General features: G+C 36.8%; 1 protein-coding gene and 1 long non-coding RNA gene across 2 annotated transcripts in view; one reads left to right on the forward strand and one right to left on the reverse strand.

Annotated features, from left to right (window-relative positions):
- Window positions 1-18,932, reverse strand: part of LOC138147806 (uncharacterized) — a 42,664-nt gene extending 23,732 nt beyond the window's left edge. The window contains exon 1 of the long non-coding RNA XR_011164897.1: window positions 18,676-18,932. This is a non-coding gene — a long non-coding RNA (uncharacterized lncRNA). The remainder of the gene's footprint in view (window positions 1-18,675) is intronic.
- PACRG (parkin coregulated) overlaps window positions 1-26,692 on the forward strand; it is a 647,482-nt gene that overhangs the window by 448,296 nt on the left and 172,494 nt on the right. The window lies entirely within an intron of this gene.

Here is a 26,692-nt window from a genome sequence, read left to right on the forward strand (position 1 = left end):
AATTATATTGGAATATATTGGAAATTGAGGCTTCTATCTCATGATTTCTAAAGATGATTGTTAAGAAATTAGTAAAAATAATCATAAACCTTCTTGGAAAATTTAGGTCCCTGGTAAATTTTAAAGTAAAACACTAATCTCAAGGACTTGAGTCCAGTGTAATTCTTTGGCTCTCACCTTTAATCACATTTTTTCTCCAGCTGATAACACCGAAGATATACTCTCACTCATTCCAATCCTATCACCCACGTTTTCTCCACTGCTTACAATAGAAGACACTTCAATATCTATTGCATGGCATTGAATTGTTGCACACTTATTTGCCCTTGGTTTCTGTAAGGTCCTTCTTCTATTCCTGTTCAATTAAAGGCTATTTCCAAACCATGGATATGCTAGTGCTTCTCCTCCTCCTCTTTCTCTTTCCTCCCTCCCTCCTCCTCCTCCCCCTTCATCATCTTCTGCATTTCCTCTCAAATATAATCATCATAACCCACTTTATAGAGGCAAAATACTTTTCTCACAAGCCTGTGATGTGTTTATTGTAAGTAGTATTGTCACTCTCTAATAGATAAGTAAATAGATATTTAAAGGAGTGAAATGCCATGTACAAAGTAACATAGGTCATAAATGTTAGAACTGGTATCAAAACTCAGGTCTCCTGCCTCCAATGCAATGTTAAGGTCTGAACTAGGAGTCACCAATAATCCATAATTTAATCAAATTAATTTTTGTTCACGTCTGTTCTCAATTTTTTTTTCTAGACCTGGTATTTCACTGGTCTAGGGAACTCTCAGGTAAGGAAATCTGGTCTTCTAATATGGCTCCTCAACTGTTCTTTAACTTAATCTTAGTTTCCTAAGAGGTTAAGTGACTTAACTAGGATCACATGGCCAGAATATGTCAAAGGCAGGACTTGAATACAGGTCTTCTGATCCCAAAACAGTTCTCAACCTGCTATGCACGCTATTCTCCCTAGCTGCCTCACTGTTTTTAATGGAGTTTTCAAACGTCCTGATGTTCTCAAAAATCCATCCTCAAAAAACTTTTTTCATTTGTCTCTATCAAATGGGTTTTAGGTGAGAATTCTTTTTGAAAATAAAAGAGTAAGCACAGATATAGTTTATCACTTTCCCCCTTCATCCGTTAAATAAACAAAATTGTAAGTTTCTTGATAAGGGTTATTCTATATACTTCCTTTATATTCCCCATAGAATCTAGCACTATGCTGAATGTATATTGCTTCAATAAACAATAGCATGCTTATTAAATACTAAATGAGTGAATGAAAAAAATCTTAGGTCGAGCAGAAGTAGCAACACTGTTATAATGTATTTACTCACTGGTCACTAGCTTGGTAGCTTTAAACTGGGAAAAAAAGAAATGGAAAGAACACTTCTGCAGCAGGAAGGCATTGAGACTTGTATGACCTTGGTGAAGTTACTCAGCCCCCATAGTCCTCAGTTTCTTCATCTGTAAAATGAATGCATTGGACTAGATTGCCTCTCAGGTGACTTCCAGCTCTAGCACTATGATTCGATGCTATTTAATTACAGGCAATATTTGCTTTCATTGGGAAATGGATAGGAGGGAAAACCAAAACTGGAGAATCAGTATCAGGGTAGTCACAGATGAGATAGGGTAGGAAAAAATGGGTCTTAGTAATTCACATCTACAGTTGAACTTGTGTATGCCTTGTTGAACTGAACCTCTAAACCTCTTTCACCCATCATTAATTATGACTTCAGATGAGGAAAAGCAATATGAGCTGATGAACCCTTAAAGAGCAAAGAATTCATTTTCATGCAAATAGCCATGGTAATAAAAACCAGGAGATAAAAGTGGGAAAAATAAAATGAGGTAGGACGTGTTCCAGAGAAAGGTACTATAATGTGGGGTGTTACTTAGAATTGAATAGTTGGCAGCAATAGCTTCTTAAGTTGGTGTTTTAAACTTAAAAAAAAAATTAATGCACTGAGGCAGAGGTAGAATATAACCCTGAATTTCATTGCCTCTCTAGAAGCTCAGGTGCTTAAAATGATTTAAATATGCAATGTTAGATTAAACTTATTGGGAAACAAGCTTACAAACTCAGATGGTAAACCGATACCATCAGCCATATCATTAGATGGTAGCAGCCATGCTATTAGGAAGCTGTAAACTATCAGCTTATGATTTCATTGCTATTTTCAAGCCAAAAGTTCTTTTCCCCTTCTCCTTAAGCTGTATCAATGTATTCCGGGACCATAGACAAGTACTTCATATCATTAACTACTTCTGTGACATATAGTAGTTGTGACTCATGACACAAAATCTCCATGCCTTAATAATACTATCTGATAGTGCTCAGTTGCAGGAAAATTTCTGCGTTCTAAAAGTTTAAGTTTTCCTCTTGGGCCAGGCTAAATTCCCTCAGTTTGCTTATTTAAATTTTCAGAAGGAAAACTGTGAGGCAATATTGTGATTTTTGCCTCAGTGAAAGCGAGCTTTCATTTTATCAGCAGTAATGGGTGAAGTAGGCACTGGTTCCAGTAACGAACCATGGATAATCCAGTGATATCTCAGATTTGTCACCTTTTCTTTTTGCTTCAGCACATTTTTGGAGAACACTGAAATTAGGGGATGAGAAATGAATTTAGACCTGGCACATAGAGAAGGATTCCATAAGGCCAAATTAAAAGACCCAAGCTGGGAGGAGAAAAAATATATATCTCTTTTGGCTTCTAAGACCTAGCATTATGACACATGGTTAGTCCCTAGTTTGTTAGCAGAATGTGTTCCAAAAGTTCATTTTTAAGTCACTTGTTTGGGGCTTGGAACACATTTTGCATAGACATAGTGTTATAAATGGTGCTACGTTTCCCAGGCTAACCCAGAGAGGCCAATCTAATGTAGCTGAAATATGGTGGCCCCTTATTTCCTTGCTCTCCAGAACTCAGGCAATCTTCTCTATCACCACGGCCAGAAATGACCATGTTTATAAGAACTCCAAAGTCAAGGAATGAAGGTTGTGGTGTGGGAGAAAGGAGTGCTTAGCACAAAGCTCACGGTACTCTGGAATCAGAAGACCCCTGTTCAATTCCTGATTCTGAAACTCACCAGCCTTTACCAAATTCCTTGATTTAACATAGAATATAGTACCTTTTGGGAAAATGTCAAAACTTCTGCCATATCCTAAGAGATACCTGAAGAATCAGGAGCATAAAAGAGTTATATATCGGAGAATATAGGAGTTTATTTTACAAAGCTATGCTTCTGTGATTCTCACTCCCAGACATATGCTTGTTTGTAAGGAAATAGAATGTTCCACAGCATTTAGGGATAGAAATTCCATGATAATGCTCTGGAATTTTTTTTTATTATTTCTTTGGACTGTAGCAGAACTCTGTGGATGATTCATAAATATTAATAGTCATCTTTCTAAAAGGAAGCATGTCTAGGACTTAGGTGATACTTGCTTAAGGCTGGAATTCCTGTAAGTACGTACTGACATAGTACTCAAGTAAAGTTTATTTTAAAATGGATTAGGGCTGGACACCACTTGAAGAGTAAGCTCTATTTTACAGCAGCTAGGATATTACAGATAGTCAATAAATATTTACTGACAAAAAACCCCTGGGAGTATATAAACTGTGTGCTCAACTTTGGCTCCCAACTGACCATCTCTTCTTTTCTCCAGTGCATGCCAAATTTAGCACCAGGAACAGTAACAATGAGCAAATGCTCTGAGTCAGTGAACTCTCCTATAGAAGCTTATTGGACACTTTGGGAAGTTGCATCAATAGTTTTAGATGTGGAAGTGTGGAGTAGTAGAAAGAACTCTTGAGTTTAGAGTCAGGCATGGGTCCATATTCCAAGTCTGTGCCTTACTATCTCTGTGGCATTGAGCAAGTCATTTAATCCATCTGGAACTTAGTTGTCCTCATCTTTAAAATGAAGAACTTGGCAATTCCAGAAGTCTTACTGATAAGCATACACTACAAAAAAAAAGTCATATGCAGAAAAGTCCCACATACCAAAATATTCACAGCATACCTTTTTATGGTAGCAAGCAACTGGAAACAAAAGTTTCCTGCTGGTTATGGGATAGTTAAACATACTAAATTATATGACTACAATAGAATATCACTCTTCCATAAGAAAAATGCATTTGAAAAATTCAGAGAAGCATAAGTAGACATAAAATGATCTGAAATGGAGTAAGCAGAACCAGAAAAAAAAAAATGTGCACAGTGACTATACAACATTGTAAATGGAAAGGTTAAACAAACAAACACAACAAAACTCTGCAACTCAACACTGTATAATTGTAATGACAAAACTTGGGTGTGGAGAAGAGATTTTTTAAAATGAACCTCCTTTCCTTCTTGGCAGAGATGGAGTACTATAAATATGGAATATTGCATGAGCTATCATGTTTGGTTGCTGTATTGGTTAATTTTATTGAATGACTTTTTTTCTTTTTAGTAAATAAAGGGAAGGGCTAAATACAGAAATGAAAGTGATAAAAAAAAAAAAAACCTCAGAAAATATCAATGAAAAAATTTACTAGATGATCAGACTAGAGATGATCTCTGTATCCCTTTCCAGCACTGAAAGCTCTAAATTCTATGTTCCTATGTGAATAATGTGAGAGGCAACATGTTTTAATTGATAGTAAGGCCTGAGTTCAAATTTTAACTGTAACATATAATAGCTGTATAACTGAGCAAGTCACTTGATCTCTCAGTGCCTTTGGTCAACTCACTAAGATTATATTTGAGGAAAAGCTGATAATCTGCATCAGCAAAGGGAGTTTCCCATGCAAATCAATATCTTATTCCATTAAAATTAGATGATATTTCACAGGAACAGAAAAATTCCATGTCAGCTAAGTTAGCCTCTTAGGATTTTGGACTAAGACCACTCAAAAATTACTTAATATAATCTGAGGAAACTTAATTCTTCAATATCTTATTGGAGAACATAGTATGATTCCTCAAGACCAAAAGTGCCTAATTGCTTCCAGGTATAAGAGAATTCACTATTCTATCACAATTTGTTTTCTATTTCTCACGAATGGAATTGTTTTTGTTGTGGAACTAATAACCTCTATCACCTGCCTAAATAATGTCATATAATTAAATTGCTCTTGCATTCAAACCCATTCAGATGTAAAGTAAAATAAATTAACATGATTTTTAAAGGAGGGGGAGGGCTTCATCTATGCTTATTTTCATTGCCTTCTCTTAATACTATGCAAGTATCTGTTGAATGATAGAGCTGGAAGAATCTTCTGCTCTGATCTCCTATGGGGAAAAGTCATGAGATATAGTGAGAGACACACTGGACTAAGAATCAGGACTAAACTTGAATCCTGACTCTAACCACTAACTAATGGTGAGATTTTGAGATTATTATTTAACCTTCCTGGGCTTGGTGGTCTTAAAATGGTCAGATAGGGAAGTGAAGAGAAGGAATTTCTTGTCACACTAATAGAGCTGAAAAGGACCTTAAGAGTCATTTAGGTCAACCTTCTTATTTTACAGATAAGCAAACTGAGGAACAGACAGATTATTATTTTTCCTACAGGTAGTAAATGGCAGAGTCAGGACTTTAAAGGCAAGATGTCTGATTCCAGATCCAGCAAGATGATTTCTAAGTCTTCTTCAAATTCTTATTTAACTAGATTTCTTATAGCATTTAAGCAAATGGTGGCATACTATGAAAATCTCTAGGCATGGAGAGAGTCGATGGCTTTCTTTGATAAGAAAGTATAGTTCCATATTTTTTTCTCAACTTTCCCTGCTCCCCACCCTCACCTTGTAATAGCCAACAATATTTTTGTATCTTCACTGCTACTGTTTCTTTTTGCTTTGACCTCTTTGGAGTCAGATAGAGGTTGGTACTGACCTCTTACTAGCTCTTTACTGTTATTCCTTAGCTTTCTTCATTCTAGACAAAGCTACCTTTTCCATCTCCTTAGTCATTATTTATGTTCTTCTAAAGACCCTTTTCCAGTCTGCAGTAAAGATTTGCCTTAAGTCTCAAGGAAGGACTCATTTGTAAGTAATAGTTTGAAAAAGTCTTATCACTATTCACAAAGTTAAGGTTTGTAGTAAACTTAGCAATTTAATAATCAGGAAACTATAGTGAAGGTTTAACTATGAATACTTTAAATACATATCTTTCAAGGATGCAATCAGAGTCTACGTAATATAGCTTTTCATTCTGCATCCTTTCTGTACCTTAAGATATCTTGTCAAGTGTATTTCTAGTCCAAGGTATTTAATTTAAGTCATAGTTCCCTCAATTATATTTATATTGCTTTTCATGCAGAGTTTCACAATCATGACTTAAAATAATAGAGATGGTGGCCTGTATGCAGTAATTACTTTTTCCTTTTCTTATATTCTGTTTGCTAAAATTTAATGATGGACATATTTCTTTCTTTTACTGAAAATTAGTGGAAAAACTACTTTTTAAATAAGTATACATTGTGTCTTCTTGGAAATTTTAATAATTAAGTTGAACAGTAGGAAAGTTAGCCATTATAGAAATTAAGTTAAAGCATTACTTTGTCCCTTATTTCAATTTGCATTCTGATTTCCATCAACTTTCTGTAAGGAGATGGGAAGCATGTTTCATTATAAGTTCTCTAGTTGGTTGGTCATTGCATTTATCCATGTTCCAAAATCTTTCAAAATTCTTTGTCTTTACAATAATGTTCTTGTTGTATAAATTGTTCTCCTGGTTCTGCTCACTTCACTTTGCGTCTATTCATATAAGTCTTCCTAGGTTTCTCTGAAATTATCCCTTTCATCATTTTTTATAGCACAATTTTATTTCATCACATTCATATACCATAACTTGTTCAGTCATTCCCCAATTGATGGGAAACCCCTTTGCCACCATGAAAAGAACTCCTATAAATATTTTTGCACATATGGGTCCCTTCCCTCTTTCTGAGGATATTTATCTAATATTGTTTGTTGCTTCCCATTCCCTTTAATTTGTCTCTGCAAGTGAGAGATTCATGATCATTAAAATATATCACACAGATTTTTCATGGTATGTGATTTCTCTCTCTCTGTCTCAATGTCTTTTTCTTTGTGTGTACATATATGTGTATGGTGTATATACATATATAGATATATTTATATCCCCCAAAAGCATATACTCAACTGTAACTACTTCATACCTGCTGTAATGTGTTTGATTGAATTATCTATCATTTTACTGCCTCAGTCACTTGACCCACCATTAGTCTCTCTGCCTCACATTTAAGTCTTAATCTCCAACCTGAATGACCAAGCTCTTATTTTCATAATTGGTATCTATTCACCTGTTCACCCTCTAACCTTCTTCCTGAATGTTAATTAGCAATTCATTGCCAACCAACCCTGATCCCCGGCCCTAAACAACGAATACCTAACCTTTTCCTAGGACATGACCTTAAGTTAACCATGTGCAGTATGACCCACCTAAGCAACAAAGTGCGTATTAGAACAGGTGCTTTTTATCAGAGGTGGAAGAAGTCAAGAGAACATGGATCAAGGCAAATACAAGCATAATTAGGTCTAACAGAATTAGAAGGTGAAAGGTCCTTTAGGTAAAGTAGAAGTAATCCTGTAGAAAGAAATTGCTCTGCAAGTGTGAGGACAGACTGGGGGCCAAGACCTTCAAAGGTATTTTTCCTACAGATTTTGTCCCTTTGACTATAAAGACTCATCTTTACTTACCCTACCCTTACCCTTTTTGTGGGAGCTTTTAGTCTATTCATCAGATGAAGTGGGTTATATCTCTTGGTCTGATTTGGACTCCATAGAGATATTTGTCTTCAAGGGTTCTGGACATATGGTTAGGAAACTTAGTGTGGATTATTGTAGCCAAAAAAATTATCTGTTCCTGTATTTTCAAGGCAATGCTTTGGGCACTGGAAAGAGGACTGGGTTAGAAGTCAGGAAACCTAGTTTCTACTTATTGTTTTGTCATGAACTAGGTACTTATTCTTTTGCCAAAAGAGACTGATCCTGAAAGGCAAAGGTAGGTCTGGGATTTGGAAGGGGGAAAAAGTTTTTTCTATCAAGGAGATAACCATGGCATTGGCTTTATTCTGCCTGAAATCTCCTACCTTGGACAAGCCACCTAACTTTTCTGGACCTCAGTTTCTTGAGCTATAAAATGAAGGGTTTGGAATGGCTGGTCTCTAGACCTTCATCCAGTTTAAGAGTTTTATGAGTGTCACAAATCCCGTGAAGTATTCTTACAATTGAAAAATCCAAATAGTTGTAAAACATTAACTTTATAGTATAGAGGTAAATTTATCTAGTTTTTGATGAATTCAGCTTTTTTGACTATTTAAAATAGAGCAGTTGATCAGACTGCCATCTTCAAAGCTATTCGATTATGAAACCTGAAAATACCAAATATTTTTAAACTTTTTGTTTTTATTGACTAGACACTGCATTCACTAAAGTCCTATTCCAGTGTTTCATCATGGCATGGAGGAGACGTGAGTTTTTAAGGGCTAAATCAGTGTAACACAAACTCTGACAGGTCTTACCAAAATGGAAAGACTTTAGGTATTGAACCTATTAACAGAATAGTTGTCTGTGCTCACACACACACACACACACACACACACACACACACACACAAACACACACACACATACACACATACTCCAGGAACCATCCTAAGACCCAAATATAAGATACTGGGTTGGGGGGAGAGGAGATTTAATTTTTACCCACAGCATTTACAAAGAGCACCAACTAATGAAAAGAGATAAAATACTCAAACTGACAAAATTGTGGATACTTTAAGATCTAAGGCTGTAATAGTATTTTCATGATTTTTGTTCTTTTTTTTGAAGCTGATTTCTAGTCTTGCATTAAACTTTATGGTGAATTTTATTTAATCCCTATAGCAAGAAAATTTCATTTAAATACCATGTCATCTCTTGTCATACCTAAAGTATGCATAGTTATTAGTTACAAGTCTCTTTATATAATTATAAATTTTCATTTCTATAGCATTTATGAATTTCAAACTGGCTATGAGTAATTCTAGGAAATGTTATAAATAGTATTTGAATATTCATATTTCTAAAGATGGTTTGCAGTAGTACATCTCTAGACCTCCGGCCCAAGTTCCTTTTGGAGCAAAAAATGAACTTTGTGTTATGCATGAGGAGCTAGATAAATAAATTCCGAAGTGGATTTACCTCTGAGAGGAAAAAGAGTCTAAAATGAAGAGTACTTTTAAGCCATTAAATCCTGTATTGGACTGTCAAAATAGATATTGTGATTAATTTTTAAGTTGTCAGAAATCAAAGAGCAGCCTATGTGTGATAAATCGTAATTGCCTGTCAGTGTTATGTTGAGATTTTCATCTTTGTTGCCTTCTTTTTGTTTCCTGATTACTAAAATATAAAATTTCCACAAAGTTCCAATTTTTCAAAATGCACATAGCCACAGATATAAAGCATACACCTCTTTTGAAACTGTGATGATCATTTCATTTAAAAGAGTCAATTGAACATCATTTTTAAAAAGAAAATACATTTCATTACTGGTCAGTTTGTTGGATTTTAAACATGTAATATGGACTACTACATTTGTAAATTGTGTGTGCATTTAAACCTATTGTTAAAAAATATTGAGTATGATATTATACTTGTAAAGAATGTGAACATTCTATAGTTTATATAAATATAAACACTCAAAAAAGTGTTTATCCCCAGAGTAGAGTTAAATTATTCTAATTAAACTTTGCAGTGCTTTTGCCTGTGGGCCCCCCAAAAGCCAGTCTCTGACAGGAAGCTGATGCATAGCATTCAGTGATGCATGAGCTCTAATTCTTTATTCTGCATAGGGGAGAAGTCTCTCTGCATTACCATTTTTTTTCCTAGAACATGTAAAAGGTTATTGTGCTCAATTCCTCTGCATCTGCAGAGTTGACATGGAATCTGTCTTCTCTTCTCTTCCTGCTTTTCTCTTTGACTATTTTGTTTGTTTTATTTTAGCTTACACAACAAGTAAAGTAGATTAGAATCAACACTTTATCTCAACAGCAATGAAAGAATTATTTTGTTAATTGGCATATTGATATCCAGAGAACTGCTTATGATGCCAAGTTATTAAAAATAAGTAGATGAGGGGCAAATTAAACTTTGAATCACCTGTTCCTTTGGGCAAAATACATAAACCAAATCGACTGCTACCAAATGTCATATTATTTACATGGCGTACGCAATTTATTTGCTAAAAATGTGCCTGACAAAAGATTTGAATTTGCTCTTGAGCATATAATGGATCCCACTTAATAGTGAAGCTCACTTATGTGCCCTTCTCTCTATAATTAAATCATATGGGAAAATGTCACAAGGCAAAATAAAATGTATTTATTTCAGCCATATCTTCCCACAGCGTGACATGTAGTCTGAAAAAAATCACTAAGCATTTTTATACCATCTGTGCTCATAGGGGATACATTTACAAGGCATGTCACTGTAAAATATTCCATTTTGAATTAAACAGGGTCTGATTATTGCTATAAGCATCTGAATAGGATAAGTTCTTAGATGGACAGACGTCATTCATGGCCTCAGTTGTAAACCAGCATCTTTCCATCCCCATATCATTTAGAAGATTACCACTCCCCATGATAAAATAGGTATAATTTTGTAAAATCTTATTCATGCAGACATGTCTGAATCCTTTTGCATGGGTGAAAAAAAAATAAATGTTGTGGTTTCCCTAAATTAGAAATTGTCTGTAATAACTAAAATAAAACGTTTGATTTGTTCATAATCTTAATTGTAACTGAGAGAAATCAAAGAACCTACTCATTTCTCCCAGAGTGGACTGTGTAAGATATGCAAGGAAACTTGTGACACCTTAGATAATGATGCTTTGTGAATTTTTGTTGTGGTTGTTGCAGCCATCTATCTAAAAGGTCTGTAAAATCAAAGAGGCTGTTGTTTCAGCCAGTTTGTCAAGCATAAAGTTACATCTATTCTAGGGAGTTTCTGACTCCCCAGAAAAACAAACCTGCAGCTTGTCCTTTGCAATTGCTAGTGTTAAAATTTATGAATGCTTGCAGTCATTTTTTATTTCTCTGTATTTAGAGGTGCCATTTAATGGTTTGTTTATGAGATGTGGAAAAACCCCACGATTGTATATGATGGCTTAGAGAAGCAGCAGAGGATCCCAGGTTTTAAATTTTTACATTAAATTCTGCCATTGATTTACTGAGTGATGCTAGTCCATATTTTCCTCATAAGGTTATTTCTATTGATTTCCCTAATCTGGTTATTTTGAGGAATATATAACCAGCAAACATGTAAAATATTTTATAAATAGAAAGGGCTTTATGACTACCCAGTGTTACTCATAAATCTCAGGTCAATACTTTTGAGATATAAGTTACTTTTAAACTCTGGAGAATTAAGGAAAATGATTTACTAATAAAGTAATGCCATATGTTAATCAGACTACTTAGCTCATGATAGTGTAATAAATCTGTACCACTCTAAAACTGAAAAAAAAAAAAAAGAAACAGATGAGCCATATTTTAAAAGACCTATGATTTCAATTTTGTGGAAGGTCCTACTGTTACAGAGTACACCTATCTGCACCTGAGCATATCATAATCATGGTTTATAGTTAAAAAAAAAAATCTCACCCCCTTGTGATTAATGTTCTGCTAATAATCCTCTCCAAACCTGGATAGGCTCATCTGCCATCAGGCCTATACTCAAAACCTGTCTAGCCTAGTAAACCCTGACAGGACTTCTGATCCCTGGATATAGCCTCTGAGAAGGGTTACCTTCACCCCATGATGAGACTTTGGAGTAGGACTTTTATGGGAAATCATAAATCTTACATTTATCTAATTGTAGAGTCAATGCAATATGCACAGTACCAACAGTCACTACAAATATACTGGCATAGTGCTTGACCACAAAATATAACAGACTCTCCATATAGAAGACAGAAGCAAGACACCGGAAAACCAAATCTCAAAACCAGTAAGGTGATTCCATCATAGTGGAAAAGAAGTTAATAAGCCACAACAGCACAGAAAGCCACAGCATCCCTTAACCTTCCCAGAAAACAACATTTACTCACAAGCCTGTCTCCCTGAGATGTGCCCACTCCTCCCAACTGTGTCTAGCTGCTCAGACTCCCAGCTTCCTGTGGGCTCCACTCCACCTTTCAGCAAACTCCTCATACCACAGGCTCTATGTGATTACATTCAACTTATTAGGGGGCAGAGTATATTTTCAAAGCAGGGAAGGTCTTCAAATTCCCTTAGGCTTATTAATGGGCAGAGAAGATCTTCGAATCCCCATTACCATTATATTAATCAAGGACCAATTTAACTTAAGAGAGAATTATCTCAATTCCATATAAAACTTCAGTAAACAATGAAGTTGCTACAAGATTTATATTAATAAAATCTTTTATTGTCTATATCATTCCCTCCAAGATGCCATCTTGATTGATGACTCTTACTCTGCTCTGTCCCTTCTCCTGACCACCTATACTGCACTGAACACTAGATTTTTACCTATTTTTCATTCTATAATGTCTTTTGCATGGTGTTTTTTTTTTAATCATGTCCCATGAGCTCTGTCGCACCTCATGCCCCCAAACACTGGAGTAAGGAAGCTCTATCCTCCAATGCAGATTGGCAATTTCTACTTTTTTAGTCTTTAAGAGTTACCTAGAAGCACTGGCAGTCCAAGTGCCTTCCTTACTCAGGGTCACACTCAGAGCATGTGTTAGAAATAGGATTTGAACCCAAGTCAGTCTGACCCAGAGACCAACTCTATCCACTGTCACACTTCCGTTCCTGGTAGCTTATTTTTTAATCTGTTTCACATGTGTTTGTTTTGCCTCCTCCAAAACTGTCAGATCTGTGAATATAACAACTTTATCTTGTACTTTTTTGTATTCCTCACAAAATTTAACCAAATGTTGAGCATGTAGTTGGTGCTACCAACTAACTATATGGGTTGAATTATCCAACTGAATTCTATCCCGTTTTTTTTTTTTAATGCTGAAAATAGACTCTATGGCAATTAATCTCCAGTATGTTTTCCCACTGACACATCTACAGTTTCCTGAAGAAGGCAAATCTTATCAGCTGCAAGCATTCCTAGAGTTGAACTTAGTCTGTCAAGATAAAGAAGGAAAATATGAAGACCTCCCTTGCCTAGAGAACAAATGAATCCAATTCAGAATTATTTCTTTCATTTCTGTGAGCTAAATTCTCTAGCTACCTATTATGAATGTTTTCCAATGAAATGGAGATATTGGAGATACAAAAACACAAGGGAAATAGTTGTTTCCCTCACAGAACTTTGTTAATAATACCCCCTTAGGTTTTCTGCCTAACCTTCTTTCAACTAAAGGTGATTAAAGGGGCCAGATTTGAATATAGATGCATGAAAGCTATCTCACTTGATGAAATCATATATCCCTCTCATTCTTATACTCATCCATTGTGATAGATAGATAGACAGACAGATAGAAAGACAAAGGAACTGCTAGGTGGCATAGTGGATATAGCTCTAGACCTGGAATCAAGAAGAGATGGGTTCAAATCCAGACACCTACTAGCCATGTAAGTTACTTAACCTCTAACTGCCTCAGTTTCCTCATATGTAAAATGGAGATAATAATAATACCTACCTTACAGGGTGATTGTGAGGATCAAATAAGATAATATTTGTAAGAATTTTACAAACCTTTAAAGTGCTACGTAAATGTAAACTATGATAGGGAGATTGGTACGTTGATAAATGTTTATTAAGCTTTTAGTATGTGTCAAGCTCTGTGCTAAACCCTGGAGAGAAAGAAGGAGACAAAATGTTTATTGAGTAACTGCTATGTGCCAAGTAAGGACTTTTTACAAATATTATCTCATTTAGTGCTCCCAACAGCCAGCAATTACCAATCTATATGTTTACTTTCACATCCCTAATAAATGAGAATAGTCTATGCATACATTAAAGGTATCTTTGATGAACCTATGAATGTTTTTTCCAGATACTTTTTTTTATCAGACCACATTTTTCTAACTATACAACTGATACAAAAATATATTGTTAAGTTTCTCTAAATGTTCCTATGTGCAAATGGCATAATAATTGCATTGATCTTTTAAATGTTGCAAAGCCTTCTCGGTAAAATCCACACCAAAAATGTATAAGATAACTTTAAACCGTCCACATCAAAAAGATTGGATAAAAAAATACTTATTACATAGAGTATGTGACGAAGTTAGCTTAGGGAGTCAGCCCTTCAGTGTCTATGTCTTGGTCATGTCTTGCCACATAGACCATGATCTGGGTCCTGAGTTAAGTGAGAAGTAAATTCAAGGTATGTTATATTTGCAGGAATATGCAGTATTTTCATAGGATCATAGATCTAGAGCTAAAAGGAAATTTAGAGACTTTTAATTTCAACTTCCACATTTTACACACTGAGTTACAAAGGTTAAGTGATTTACCTGGTGTCACACAGCTAGTAACTGAGATGGGCTTAGAACCCAGCTCTGACTCTCAGGTCCCAATCCATTACACCACACTGTACTTTCTGTAATCCCAGCATTATCCCACTGATATAAAAACTCATGTCCTTAACAGTAAGTATGCATGATTATATATCATGAAACAATAGAAAATGCAAATAACCCTGAATGCAAAGGAAACAAAAACAACAGACATAAGTGTAAAGAAGTGCCCTCACCTTGATGTGTCAAGGTCAGGCTGCTATGCCTGCCCCTCAGAGTTCTGAGGGGTTGGTGTGGCTTTTTCTCTATTGCCACCCACTGGAGTCCTGGTCAGCTGTACTCCATAATTTAAGGGCTTGTGACAAGCACTAATTTAATAATTTACCATCAATTTTCTTTTATAAAGAAATGTTTACTTATCAAGTAGCAAGAACAAAGAATAAATATCACCCGCCTCCCTCAACATGACATACTAGGGATAATCTCTCCTATACCACCTCAGTCTCTGAGGGGCCATTGGACTTGTGTTCCTACATAACATTTGTCCCATTAAGCTCATATCCAGATATGGCATAGCTTTCAGATGAGTAACTCTACTGGGCTATACCCCCACACATTACACTCAGAAATAACTTCTTGACCCTCAGGTATTATGAGTATAATACCTAGCCTGGAAACAGCCTTTGGAGGGTCAAGCCTCTTTTTATTTTTCATACTGTCCACCATACCTGAAGGGCCTCCTGCCCTCTTCACTGTACCGTCAAAATCCTCCTCATACTTTGAGGTCATATTAGAGTCACACCATGAAGCATTCGTAGACTACCTCATCTCATACTTTTATCTCTTTTCTCTCTACCCCTATAGTACTTCATATCTTTACCATTCATTTGGAGCTTTTCATGTACTGGCCTGTCATGTTTGCCATACTTTTGTACACATAAACCTCTGATGTGATGCTGCTTGTGAATTCCACCAATAACAGGACTTTTTGATCCTTCATTGACCTTCATGGGTCATGTGCCTGCAGTTTGCAAAGATTGTCACTAGATGGTGATTTTGCATCCTTAATAACATAAAACAGAAACCTAATGTTCTCTTCATGTTTCTCCTGCCCACTCCACTCTTCCTCTCTTTGTGACTCAGGCTTAGATACTTTAAAACATTTAATTTAAGGTACCTTGGCTTTAACAGGTTTAGAATCATTCCAGACTGGATTTCCTTATATTTAATTTTCTTCTTAGTCCTTGATCTTTAAATTTATAGAAATTGTCAGAAACTTTTGCAGACTAGTTTCTCATAATCAAAACATAAGCATAGCCTGATAGTTAAACTGTATAATTTGTTTCACAGTATATTCTAGAATTTGGGACTTTAGAGATTAATTCAATCTCTTCATTTTATAGATAAAGACTGAAAGCTTGCATTATTTGCCTAATGTCATGTAACTAGTTAGCAGAAGAATTCAGTATTTTCCCCACAGCTCCACCTATTTCTTGTTTTTTCACCTAGAGTATAAGCTTCTCAAGGGTTGGGGCTATATCTTATTGGTGTCTTTGTATTCACCACTGGCTTAGTAGACACTAGTATAATATTTATTCATCCCAGGTAAATATTTGTCAATTAAGTGATTTGCTTTGTTGACCTAATTTAACATTCCATCCTTGGAAAGGACTTACTTAAAACCTCTTTATTCTTAACTTAGCTTCCTTTCCTGGGCTAGTCTCCAATTCATGCTTGTACTGAGAAGTTGAAACTCCAGGAAAAGTCGAAGGTGCTCTGTAAGTTAGAGCTCCTAAAACTATTATTCATGTGACCCTAGTTGTAGAATTACCTTTAATAGCCAATAGATAAAATTAATTCAAAGCAAGTGTTTACTAATATGGCAGTAGTAGTAATGGTGCTGGTGGTGGTGGTATTAGTGGTAGTAGCAGCTAGCATTTAAGGTTTACAAAGTGCTTTACAAATGTCATCTCACTGTTCCTTGTGACAACTCTCGGAGTTATATGCTATCATTACCCTCATTTTAAAGATGAGGAAATTGAGGCAGACTGTTCACATAGAGAGTAAATGTAAGGAAGGTCTTTCTGGCACCAAGTCTAGCACTCTATCCATTGTGGCCCCTAGCTGCCAATCTTGAATTATTACCAGTATTAGGTATAAAAGTTATTAGGTATAAAACATTCTTGTAATAAACTTTGGATGCACATTCCTCCTAATACACAGAGCATGAGTGGGAAAATTGGGTCTATACATAGGGTATACTAATACCAAGCCACACATATCACACCCATGGATAGGACAACTCATGTTGTCCTAGGGCCTCAATGTCTTTTCTCTTCTTGTGATGGCCTCACACTGCTTACAATATCTCTGCTGAGTAGATCACTCAGTTAACTCCTTGATTTCACTTGGCTGAGTGAGCTGTGGCTTCAAACAAAGCTCTACAATACTGAGATGTCTAAAAAGAGCTAAAAGCAAGGAATTCATAGTGCTGAACAACTCTTTCAACAACTTGTTGAAGTAGATGCTGTTAATATCCCATTTTACTGATGTGGAAACTGAGTCTAAGAGCAGGCAAATGACTTGGCCAGGGCCACGCAGCTAGTTAAAGTCTGAGGCCAAACTTGAACTCAGGTCTCCATGACTCTAGGCCCTGTGCCCTATCCATGATGCCACCTAGCTTCCTTTTCCATTTTTCTTCAATAGTCTGTCTCTACAGAAATGTATCAAAGATAGTCTTGTATAAATGCAGCTAAATGTGTTTTCAGTGTTGATGTTAATTTTTTTAAAAAACCAAAGTGATGGATTATATTTGCAATTGGCAGATGATAGAATCTAGTAAAAAAAAAAAAAACTATTAAACCCTATGAGAAGTTACAAAAGAAGCAAAAGACACAAAGCTTGTAATATTAACATAAGGGACCAAATATTTAGAAGTGAAAAAAACTTCATAGCACATTTGATCCCTTCTTACAGATGAAGAAGCTAAGGTCTAGACAGCATATCAACTTGTCTAAGGTAACATACATAGGAAGCCAGCAAACCCAAATCCTCTGACTCAGTATCCCTGATGGTTTCTACTATATCATACAGGGGGTAAAAAGCAATGGAAATAATACAATACGTCCAAGAGACATGGTGTAGAGGATAAAGAGCCTGCCTCAAAGTCATGAGGGTATGGGTTCAAGTTATAACTCACATACTGGCTGAGCTATCCTGGGCTAGTCATTTTAACTTCTAGGTGCTTTAGGCAACAAAGACTTAGTTGCAGAGACAATGCTGACCTGTACTGGTAGAGGGACCTTCCTCTCCTGGGAGTTCTCTATAGCCAGTTCCAGGCCCTTTCCCTAATACGTGATAATTACAGCCATACTCAAGGACTCGGGAATTCATTCAAAATCAAGATTTTTAGAAATATAAAGACAAAAGATTGAGATGGCGTTTCTTGTGAGCAGTGAATAAGCTTCATCTTGGGAGCTGTGGACAGCTAAGTCGTTATCATGAGATGGATGGCATACCCCGCGTTGTGAAGGAGGGAAAGAGAGATAAAAAGATTGAGGAAGAACCATTTTCTTTCTTATGTTCTGTAAAGTGTTTTCTTTTCTATAACAGTACAGTTTTGAGGATAATTTAGGTCTGTGTTCCTCACTCTGGGATGATATCTCAATGCTCCCCACAGGAGATCCCTCTGGGGCCTTCTGATAAAGCATTCTCTCTCCCTGTAAGAGAGGGCGGGGGTTGGTTGTTGTTAGTGGTGTTGTTTACAATCTAGGGCCTAATTTCTTTTTATACTAAAACAAATAAGAAGCCATTACGTTAGCATCCATCACAAGGGAATGTGCACTATTTATCAGGGCACCCTTATTGATAAACAGATAGAGAGAGAGATAACAAAGGTCCCAATGAATATGCAATTATAGAATAGTCTTCCCTGAGACAGAGAAAATCCTTTTTTTTTTTAAACAATCCTCGGAAGTTCTTTGATGTCTATGATTTATCAGGTCCCAGTTGCTATTTTGGAGCCCAGCTGTATGACAGAGAACACAAAAAAGACCAGTGGTGATGTTTAAATAAGTGCCTTCAACCATGCAAATAGGGAGGGGTTTTGTTAATGGTCTCTCAGAATTGTCATCAGTATGAACCACACCCTGCCCACAAAAACTAACTCACCATGTAGCTTCCCTGGTGGAAGTGGCCTCTGCAAAACCGGCAAGATTACTTTTATTTTAATTGCTGGTAATTTTCTTTCCCTTGGGTGTCTCTTAGGTCTGTAGTTTCTAGTATGTCTCAGCACAAAGTCTATTTGGCCTTGGGCCAGAGCTTTGGTAAAATTATTACACATACACAACAACAATAAAAAATACCTCAGGTCTCTATTCCTCTTCGGGGTTAACAAAACATTTTGTTCACAAATGTCTTGCTAAGTGGTATTATTAGTCTTGTTTTATAGAAAAACTGAGGCTCAGTGTTTAAATGACTTGTCTTTGGTTGTTAAGCTAGTAAATATCAGAGCTGGGTCTCAAAAGGCAAGTCATCTGATGCTATTGTGGGGAGAGTGATGTGTCTGTTATACCTTGTTACTTCTCACTAGTGTTCATAGATAGTTATGGTTGGATAGATAGATAGATACATACATACATACATACATACATAAAAACTTTTGCATAGAAGCTCTCTTAAGAAAAGTAAAAATTGTGTCCATTAGTTAATGGTATTTTGTGGGGGTGGGGAGGGATATTTTTAAAAATTCCTCTGCCCTCCATGGATCCTGAAACTAGAGCCATAAAAATAATAGTGCAGAATCATAGATTTTAGAACTGGAAGGGACCTTAAAGGTCATCTATTTTACAGGTGAATGAATAAATGAATACAAGAAAAGCATGTATTAAGTGCGTACTGTGTAGTAAGCATTTTATTAAATGTTTGGGATGCAAATTCAAAAGTACAAATAGTACCTACCTTCTAGGGACTTATATTTAACTTTATTTTATTTTATTTTTTTTGCTTTTTGGAGGGGGGAAGGCAGGGCAATTAGTGTTAAGTGATTTTCCCAAGGTCACACATGTAGGGTTTTTTGGGTGTGATATGCATCTGGGGCTGGATTTGAACCCAGGTCCTCCTGACTCCAGGGCCGCTGCTCCACTCACTGTGCTACCTAGGCACCCTGGGACTCATATCTTGCTTTTTTTTTTTTTGGAGGATGAGGGAAGGACAATGGGGTTAAATGACTTGCCCAAGGTCACACAGCTAGTAAGTGTTAAGTGTCTGAGGCTGGATTTGAACTCAGGTCCTTCTGATTCCAGAGCTGGTGCTCTATTCACTGAGCCACCTAGCTGCCCCTGGGACTCATATTTTAACAGAAAGAGACATCAAAATGCTGGAGTGGTGGCCAAGGTAGGGAAATAGTGAGTAGGACCATAGCTTGATGGATCTTTTAAAAAAATGTTTTGTTCCAGGGGCAGCTAAGTGGTATAGTGGATAGAGCACTGACCCTGGAGTTAGAAGGACCTGAGTTTAAATCTGGCCTCAGATCCTTGACACCTACTAGCTGTATGACCCTGGGAAAGTCACATAACCCCAATTGCCTAGCTGAAAAAAAAAGTTTATTTTATTTCTCAGTTAATAAGAATTGATTTTCTCTTCTTTCCACCACTCCCAAAATAAAAATAAAAATATAACATAACCTGTGTAACAAGCATAGTTAATCAAAACAAATTCCCTTTCCAGAAGCAATGGCAGTATTGATTTGATTATAGTTCTAGAATTGGAAAATAGCAAGGTTAGGGTCAGGGAGAGAAGGGAAAAAAGGTATAAGATAGCTGGTGAAAATATGGCTGCCATTGTAAGACAAAGCATTGCTAGGGCTGCCCACATAGAACAGGCTACATGAGGCACTAATCGGGATAGCTAGAACCAAAAGCAGGAATTCCAGAGCTTAAGTCTTCCAGGGCGTGATCTCTGATCCATTGGGTCAGACAGCCAAAGAGAAGAAACTGAGGCCTGGAGAAGTTAAATGGTTGGCCTAAGGTCACATAGACAAGTAGTAGAGAGAGATTTGAAGCCAACTCCTCTAACATGAAATAACAATGCTTATTCCAATCTACCAAAAATTTCTCAAAATATTTTGTTCTGATTTATAGTGTATCCAAGTTTCAGATAAAAAAAAAAAAAAGGCAGAATCTCCAAGTGAGCATTTGAAAGATTTGGGAACTTCATTGAGAAAGTTAATGTTTGATTCTCAGAGTGGAAGAGATTTTTGCCAGGGTCTTATCTAGTCTGTTGAAAAATTTAGATGGGAAGCCCCGATATCTGTCATAAGGGCACAATTCCCATGGATCTCAAGGTACCAATCCAGTTTAAAAACCAAAACACTATTGTTCTACTTAATTACAGAGGGACTATATTTGCCTTTATTACATGTTTAGGCACCTGCCTTCTATAATCAGCAATCTAGGAGCATCCTAACATGTCAGAACTGTGAACCATTTTCCTTTCATGTCCTCATATGTTTCCTTCTATTACTGCCTTGAGGTCTACAGAGCTTTGGGGAATATTTCAAACCACCAATTGGAAAACCATGCTTTCAAGATCAGTCCCCACTCTACAGAAGAAACAGATGGGAAGTTACAATGAAGGGGTTTTTTTTTTGTTTGTTTTTGCCAGTTGTGGAATTGGGAAATTTTTCACATTTACTACAAGATCATTTAATTCTTAGTTTAAAACCCTATGTTAGTATACAGAATGTCCCAAAAATCTCAGTGTAGTTCTTGGCTACAAATGGTTAAATGAACTAAAACTAGTAAAGTTTAAGGCGCTGCTAGTTTAAGATTGCACTAAGATTTTGGGATACCTTGTATTTGTAGCCAGCTTTTCTTGGGTGCCTTAAGGCATTGCTTCTCTATTCCAGATGCTAAGGATACTTAAATACAGGAAGTTACAACTTCTTCCTTGAATTCAAGCAAATCAAATATTTTATGACTCAAGAAGTTTTCGGTAACCAACTAGTTGATTGTTCTCTATCCCACTAGTACACCCCATCTCCCCAAGATTCTTAAATTTTCACTCCTTTCATTCTGCCTATCTTCCAACTCTTCCTTCTGCTTCTTTTTGGGAGAGAAAGTTAATGGGATTACAAAGAACTTTCAGGGCAAGTCTTTCTTTCTACCTACAGGCAAGAACAGAGAGGTTGGTGAACCTGCAGCCTGGAGGCCACCTGTCCCCCTGTAGGTCCTCAAGTGCCACCCATTTGGATTCAGTCCAAGGGCCTCACTTGAAGATCTACAGGGTCACATGTGGCCTTGGGGCCACAGGTTCCCCACCCCTGAGCAAGAGCCTCCAAAAAAGCCTTTGCAAAGAAAGGACCAAGTGTCCCTATTTTAAAAATCACTATTTTGCTCAGTACCTCCAGCCAAGCTCTTTTCAGCTGTCATTAGTAAGAAATTCTCAAGTTTAACCTATTAGAGAATCATCCATTTGAAGGTACTGAAGAAGTTATTTTGAAGAATAAATACCTTCCAACTAAATTTCTCGTACTAGTTTTCCAATTTCTTTTTAATTAGAGGAGGAGAAAAATATCTGGGGACCATCATTTTATAATTTCCTATAATTAGCATTTATTTTTTTATGTCTTCACTTTCATTTCCCAGAACTAAATAACCCTGGTCTCTTTATAGGTTCTGATATCAAACACGTATTATCTGTTCTAGGCACTGAGGATCCAAAGACAGAGTTAACATTTATTACTATTTTATAACCCAGAGAACTACATTTCTCTGAAGTTATAGTGTAGGGGTAATCGGTGGCCAGCCAGAGAGGCTGGGGACTGAGGATCACGACTACTTCCCAGATTATGTTCCACCAATTAAAGATTCATTTGAGTTAGTGAGCTCCACTTTGAAAGCAACTACCCCCAGGATAGTTAGGCTTATCAATCATTCACACCTTAGAGTGAGTGACTTTAAAGAGATAATTGTTTTCCTCTGCTGAAATCAATCAGTCTGAAAGACTGACAGTTCTGATTGGGGGAAAGTCATTTTAGAGCACCGAGCACTTCTAAGAAGAGCACAGCTTGTTGGAGTATCATAATATGGGACCCCAGAAAGCTAAAGAACAGGAGGAGGAAATGTGTGTGCAGAGTCAAGGAGACAGGCTGACAGGAGACTCACAGGTTCTGTGGGGGACAGAGCTGGACTTGGAATTAAGAGAATCTGAGTTTGAATTTTGCTTCAGATGCTTGCTAGTGTGTGACACCCCCTTCCTCCCAGCAAGTCTTTTCATGTTGTCCTCAGTTTCCTCATCTACAAAAAAAAAAAAAGATAATAATAGCCCCTACCTCATAGGGTTGTTTGTCACAAAGTTCCTCTGAGGATCGGATTAGTGTTTTGCACTCTTTAAGGGCTATATAAATGCTAGATGGGTGGGGGGGAGGGGGTGGTTTGGAACCCTGAAAGAAAGTGAAAAGATTGCCAAAAATAAAACAGACAGTGCCCTCTTAATTTTTCTTAAGACCCTAAAAACTATATTCTTAATGTAGTGTAAGGTTGGGGAAAGAGAAGGGCTTTACTAATAAGGGCTATAACTCCAGGTTCATCCTGGGGCAGCCCTACCCCCAAAGAAAGAAAAAGCCAACTTTTTTTTTCCACAGCATTATCCCAAAACAGCATCATTCAGCACAAAACCTGGACACTGGCTGGCTACCGATTAAACTCAACAGAGCCAGAGAACAACATCAGCTCCATCATCCCTGTTACCTATATCATTTGGCATATCTTCCTGCAAGGTGCTGTAGCCTTTTCCAACTTATCATTGTTGTTATTTTTTTTTTTTTTGCTTTTTTTGGAGGGCAATTGGGGTTAAGTGATTTGCCCAAGGTCACATGGCTAGTTTGTGTGTGTGTGTGTGTGTGTGTGTGTGTGTGTGTGTGTGTGTAAAGTTTCTGAGGCCAAATCTGAACCCAAGTCCTCCTAACTCCAGGGCCTAGCCACCCCCATCCAACTTATCATTGTTGTAGTTGTCTATGAACCATTTTTAAAATTTTCTCTCCCCTTTTAATTGCATTTTCTAGAACTAAATATAACAGTCAAGTCAGTCAACAATAATCCCTCAACATTGGTAGATATACAAGGAAAAAGAAAGAAAATATGTTCTCTGACCTCAAAGCATTGAACCTACATATATTAGATAAATCATATAAACTTAAAGCAACTCTCAGTTCTATTGTTTTGGAATATCCTCACCCCAGTCAATTTCCACTTGCCCCTACTTCATGATGGCTTCTTTGATCTTCCAGAATAAGGAATTCATGACACATTGATTGCTCTCAAGCATTTATCCTGTTTTATGTGGGATTCTACTTATTTATGCATATATTTTCATCTCTTTTAGATTATAAACTCAATGAGGGCAAGGAGTCTGTTATTTATCTTTTAATATCCCCAAATACAATATTTTCTACATATTAGATGCTTAATAAATGTAAGCTAAACTAAATTTATTGAATTTCTTATGTATGCAAGCTGACAACATTGAACGGATGATTTCAAATTATGGTGCTGGAGATTTTTGAGAGTCCCTTGGACATCAGGGAGATCAAAATAGTCAATACTTAGAGAAATTAATTCAGGCTATTCACTGGAAGGTCAAATGCTAAAACTGAAGCTTAAATACTTTGGCCACATAATGAGAAGACAGGACTTTTTGGAAAAGACCATGAGGTTGAGAAAGATTGAAGGCAAAAGGAGAAGGGGAAGATGGAGGATGAGATGGATAGACAGTGTCTTGGAAACAATAACTATGTGCTTGGTCAGTCTTCAGAACTAGTAGAAGATGAAAGGCCTGGTGTGTTATGGTTCATGGGGTCACAGAGAAATGGTTTTACTTCATTCATTGTCTCCTTTTATCCTCAAACAATCCTATTACCACCTGCTTTTACAACTGAAGGAACTGAGACATGGATTCAACAAGACAAATCAACAAGCACTTATTAATAAGCATTCAAGACACTGTCCCAAGAGCAGGGATAGATAGAAAGTTTCAAAGAAAGCCTAAAATAGTCCTTGACCTCTGAGGGAAGACAGCATACAAACAACAGTGCACAAATAAGATAGAAAGCAGATGATGTGTTGGAGGATCCCAGAACTAGTAACTCTCAGAACTGTCACAGCATGAATCTTAAAACCCTTCTCTCCTGATTCCTAAATGTCTTCTTTCCACTACTACCTTGAAAGTTGTGTGGTCTTGACAATATTCAAAAGCTTTATTGGGCTCCCTGCAAGCAACATTCTTATTTACTATTAGGGTTTTCCAAAGACACTACCACATTTTGGTTTCATTTTCACCTAATGTACTGTTAGAACTTTGGGGTTTTCTGGACTATATGCACAGATATAGTGATTATTCCCTAACCTTAAAATTGAGGCTGCCTACCTCCCTGTGTTTCCAGCCTGCCACCTCTTTTTCCGGTCATACATGCCTTTCGATAGTGCCATTTATGCCAGCCTTTCCATACTAGACATCTTGGGCAATCATCTTTCCATTGCCCTTTGCTTTTGTGATTTTTAATTTGTGATTTTAATTCTTTAGAGATTGTAGTATATTCCATGATTCTCAGCCATATAGCATTTTTAGGAGAAAATTGGTGTTAAAGAGATAGGCTTTTGCAGCAATGAGCAATTTGGGATCATTGAAAGCACTGTACAGTTTTTCAAATGCAAACAAGCTCAATTTCCTCATCTTGCTCAATTATGAGCCTAGCTGATTATCCAGCTGTATCTCCTGTCCAATGTCTACATATCGATGAACAAATCTGTATGCAAGTTTCATTACTTAGCATTTCCAGTGTGGATGACTAGACGATTTTTTTTTCTCAATGCTGTAAATTTCACTATAGTAGTTTTATAGCCTTCATGGTGTTGGGGGCTGCAGTGGGAGAGAGGGAAGGAAGAAAGGCTACTGAGGATCAGTCACATATAAAAGTGTTTTGTAACCATAAATTGTAATACAAGATGTCCCAAGAATCTTAGGGAAATTTTAAACTGTTAACACTTAAAACTTCACTAAGATTTTTGGGATACCCTATATGAATGTAAGTTCACATTATTTCTTAGCAATGGCATATATCTTAAAGCATTTTAAAATTATGGTTTACAAGTAATGTAGCATCACTGTTATCACCCTATTTACTCCTTAGTTCTTTCTAGAATTATAGAAGGAGCACAGGATGAGAAGTCAGGAGACATAGGTTCATGTCTTGGTTTTGCCATTTATTGGTCCTGTGATTTTAGACAAATTCCTTAAGCTTCTCTGAACCTGTGCATGAGCCCTTTCCTGATTTCATCACCACCACCTTAATATAAGAAAAGAACCCCAGAAAGTGTCCTATCCTTCCTTAGAACCTGTATGGCACAGCAGCATCTAGAATAGAAAGGAACTTCTACTTCATAAAAATCATCCAGTCCAGACCCCTGATTTTAGAGATGAAGAAACTAGGACAAAGTGAAGTTAATTAACTTGCTCAAGATCACAAAGGTCACAAGTGTCAGAGACTGAAACCCAAGGTCCTCTGACTCCAGAACTAGGAATGCTACTTAGTCTACATGGTACCTTAGACTTGTTCTACCCAAGTCTTATCCTTTGAAGACTTGTGTTGTTAGTTACTTTTCAATGTGTATGCATCCAAGAGAGTCAAGTCAAAAAAGCAGTTATTAAGCAGCCAGTATGTTCCAGGTACTATGCTAAGCTAGAGATACAAAGAAGGACAAAAACAATTCCTGTCCTCAAGTAGCTTACAATCCAAAAGATACAGTAGATTGTAAGTTGCTTGAGGGGAGGGGTCTACCTTTGTTGTTCTTTGTGTTATTCATAATATTTAGTGCTGCGCTTTGATTATTTGGAAATGGCAGAGACCCGCAAGGTCATCTAGGTTCCTCATCTTATAGATGGGGCCATGAGGCTCAGAGAGCTAAAGTGATGACTCCATTGCAAAAATATTAACTGTCAGAGATGAGATGAACCTTGGTTCTCTGACTCTAAATCTTGTACTCTTTCTACTGTACCATTTATTTGCCTTTTGGAGGAGGGAGGGTAGGGCAATTGGGGTTAAATGACTTGCCCAAGGTTACATGACTAGTTTTTGTGTTATATGTCTGAGGCTGGATTTGAACTCAGGTCCTCCTGACTCCAGGGCCAG

Source organism: Petaurus breviceps, unplaced genomic scaffold (genome assembly GCF_028583685.1).
Source record: "Petaurus breviceps papuanus isolate PSGF00001 unplaced genomic scaffold, PetGlider_PUasm1.0 90808, whole genome shotgun sequence".
In the NCBI taxonomy this organism is placed as follows: domain Eukaryota; kingdom Metazoa; phylum Chordata; class Mammalia; order Diprotodontia; family Petauridae; genus Petaurus; species Petaurus breviceps.